Raw genomic sequence first — 3623 nt, 5'->3', positions numbered from 1 at the left:
TATAATTTATTTTCCCTATGAGAAGGTAGAGGGAGTGCATTTTGGGAGGAGCAGGTTTGGGGATGAGGGGAAGAAGCATGTGTTGATCACCTAGACTTGGATTCAAGTTTCAGTTCAGCCTTTAAGTTAACAGCTATGTGATGTTGGGCAAGTGATTCCCCCTCTCTCAGTTACCTCTGCTCTATAGTGAAAATGATGATATGTCTTTACAGGGTTGTAAGGTTTAAGGGAAAGGAGATATGTGAGGGCTTTGGGTAAATGTATAAATTTAAAGGACTGAGGCTGGGGTGGTAGCTCATGCCTGTAATCCCAGCACTTTGGGAGTCTGAGATGGGTGGATCACTTGAGACCAGCCTGGGAAACATAGCAAGATCCTATTTCTACAAAAAATAAAATGATTAGCCAGATGTGATGGTGCTTGCTTATAGTCCCAGATACTGAGGAGTCTGAGGGGGGAGGATCTCTTGAGCCTGAGAGTTTGAGGTTACAGTGAGCTATGAGGATGCCACTGCACTCCAGCATGAGCATCAGAGTGAGACCTTGTCTCTTTTAAGGGATTGAAATTACACTTTAGCTTTTTATCTTTTCCACATCAGGCGGGTAATGTGTTGACGTCATAACAAGGTTTGAAGGAGGCACATCTCACACATGAGTGTGAAAACCCAGTCCTCACGCTTATGAACTGCAAAAGGCTCTCACTTCAGCTTTATTAGTACCTACTAAGTGCGCAGCTCTTACCTCCAGTAAGTAGATGAGGAAACTGAGACTGAGTTTTCTAAGTGCCCACAGCTTGTCAGTGACATTACCAGAATTTATACTAGGATTTCTTGGTTCTGGTGAAAGGGTCTTTCCCCCACTGTTCCTTCTCTGCCCCAGAGGCAAAAGAACACCTGATACCTACTCAGCTGTGACAAGAGTGAGGTTTTCTGAATGCCCAGCCCTGCCTAGGACATGGTTCCTCCAGTGTGGGGCTACCCCGTCTGACTTGGCAATGGCACATACAGTCTCCAAGCCTCTCCAGGCCAGCTGCAACCTTCCCAGTTACCCTCCTCCTGATCCCACAGCCAAGAGGGTTGGAGTGAACCCTGAGCTGTCTGCCAGAGTCATACTTCTGGACTTTACGCCAGGCCCGGGTGGGAGAAAGCCAGTCCTTAAGGAATGATGAGAAGGGAGGTACCCCTTCCAGGCACTCTCCCTCCCCCCCATCATTCCTGGAAAGCTTCTTGGTTTCTATGCGGTGCATAGGAAAGTCACTTTTCTGAGACTGGATCCTGGCAGAACATATTAGGACCCCGGCCTCAGAGACTATGATCCAGTGTATCCACATTCTTGGCAAGTACCCATATTCCGTTGCAGGGTCTCTCCTTGAGAATCAGCCTTAACCTTGAGAAAAAATGCTGCCACAAAGACTGCCCTTCAATGGGGAAGAAACTGGCCTTCATAACTTCATTGCACCTCTTCCCAGCACCTGCCTAGTCCTCACTTCCAGGGGGCACCTTGGCCCTGTTCCCCCTAGCTCCTCCGTGCTGTTTGGGGTGCGGTAGTGATAACTTGGGTACATGGGCTCTTACAGTCTGTCACGTCCCTCTCCATTCATTCGGAGGCCTCCCTCTATGCCCAGCACAGGAGTAATCGCTGGCGATACAAAGGTAAATTTAAACAGTACACGGTTTAGTAGGCCGGACATATGGACAAACCCATGGTTAGACGAGCTGTCACGAAGGATGTGCAGGGACCGCCGTGGATGGAGAGAGTAACTGATTCTTTTTGTGGGTTTTTGTGGGAGGCGAGAAAGGGGAATGTAAGATTAGATCCACTGTGACTTATCGCAGTGAGAGTCTTCCCTCTGGTCTCTGGCAGGGTGAGTAATGGGGTGGGGGTCAGCACGGCCTGTCGGCCATCATGTGAGCAGGAGCGACCCTCTGTGCTCTGGCTCTGCTCTTCTGATTCTAACGTGGGGAGCGGAGAGCCCAGACTAATAAATCCACTACTCAATTGCAATCCCCGCAGTGCGTTTATAGGCAGCAGCTGACTTTTATCAGCTAGTTTGTTCTTTCATATAAGCAGAGTTTTATGAGGGTCTCCTGAGCTGGCTCATAACGTGATGAAACGTCTGCAAAACTCCACCATAAATCCCTGGCACCTGCCAAGCAGAGGATGCTGTTTTCCAGGCACATTTTGTCCAGCTGGCGGCTCTGTCCTCTTGCCCAGTATGCATTTTTGCACTTGTCTCTTTAAACTTGGATTTGTTTTTCAGCTCTCTGCGGCCTCTTTAAAGGCAACTGAAAAATGAGGGGTAGGAAAAAGGAACTAGAAAGTTACGTCTGTGCTAAAAATTACCCCTGGCTTATGTTGCTCTGAAAGCTGGTTTTGATCCCACTGTTGAAACAGAGACATCAGGCTTCCCAGCCACATGAACCCTGGGGCGGGGGACTGGAGGACGGTGCCAGCCAAGCCCGTTATTAATACTTTGATTCTTTTCTGGGCCATCACCCTTTGTACTTGCCAAAGGCCCCTACCCTCGGTTGTCAGTTCTGTAAATTAAAGGAACAGCTCCAGAGGCCTTTTCCCCAGATGGGCTCCAAGCATGACATCTTTTCCCAGCAGTTAGAGCTCCCCCAACGCAGAGAGATGAAATTTAAAAGCCCTCTCTCCTCCAAATAAGGCAAGACCTGGACTCTCTGAGGATGCTGGTTGGCTGGGGCGGACTGGGTACTTGTGAAAGCTACAAATGCCTCGGTGGCGCATGCTGACAGTCTAGGAAAGGTTGTGTGGCCCTAGGCTGAGCTCAGGGTTATTCACCTGTGTTTGCAGGTTCTCTTTGTGTTGGTCAGGAGACAACTAGGCCAGAAGGCGACTCCCGTGGCTGCCCTTCATGTGGCCTTATCCTTACCACACTTAAGGGCTGGCTTTGTGGGTGTGTGACCCATGCTTAAGGGTCCCCACGGTTGGTTTAATGCTCTGCTGTCATTCTTTCGAAATTCCTAATGTTTTTGAACAGATTTTCATTTTGCATTGGGCCCTGCTTCCCTCTGGTCCTACTGCATGTTGCTGCGCAGAGCTGTGGACAGACCCTTTCTCTTCCAAGTCCAAGTTCATACCTGTGCAGAGCAGGTTACTTGCCCGCCCATGAGGAATGTGGCTTTGCCCCACTCCCAAATCCTCCCTGTTACTCAATCTTCTGGTTACAGCCAATCCCTATTACATGACAGTATCTCTACCACCCTAAAGAGGTGCCTGCCAATCCCAACTCATTACGTCATCCTCAGCGGTTCCCTGGCTCCTTCTCACCATCTTCCAGAAAAGACTTCTATCATGCATTCCATTGGGAGGAAGCTGCCTGCTCCTGTGGAGGGTCTGGGGTCTCTGCTAGAGAAAACAGCCCTTAACCCCCACCCACACCTCAAAAGCAAGACATTCCTCCCAGCTGTGGGAAAGGAGACCCACCTTCTTATTTTTCCAAGCTCAACTTGGCCACCATCTTCTCTGTGGTATCTTTTCTTATCCCCCTAGTCAAAACAACCTTTCCTTTCTCAGCACATTGCTTGTACTTCTCTTTATCACTGTATTTTTTCTTATCCATCTCCATATCCCTACCAGCTCAGCGAGGGGCTCAGCCCCAC

General features: G+C 49.2%; 1 non-coding gene across 1 annotated transcript; it reads right to left on the bottom strand.

Annotated features, from left to right (window-relative positions):
• Positions 1 to 590: 590 nt before the first annotated feature.
• Positions 591 to 694, bottom strand: LOC142869894 (small nucleolar RNA U13). The gene has a single exon (XR_012918441.1). It is a non-coding gene; the product is annotated as a small nucleolar RNA U13 (small nucleolar RNA).
• Positions 695 to 3623: the final 2929 nt, after the last annotated feature.

This window comes from Microcebus murinus, chromosome 2 (assembly GCF_040939455.1).
Source record: "Microcebus murinus isolate Inina chromosome 2, M.murinus_Inina_mat1.0, whole genome shotgun sequence".
In the NCBI taxonomy this organism is placed as follows: Eukaryota; Metazoa; Chordata; class Mammalia; order Primates; family Cheirogaleidae; genus Microcebus; species Microcebus murinus.
Note: the sequence above shows the minus strand (reverse complement) of the source record. Positions and strands in the feature narration are given on the sequence as shown.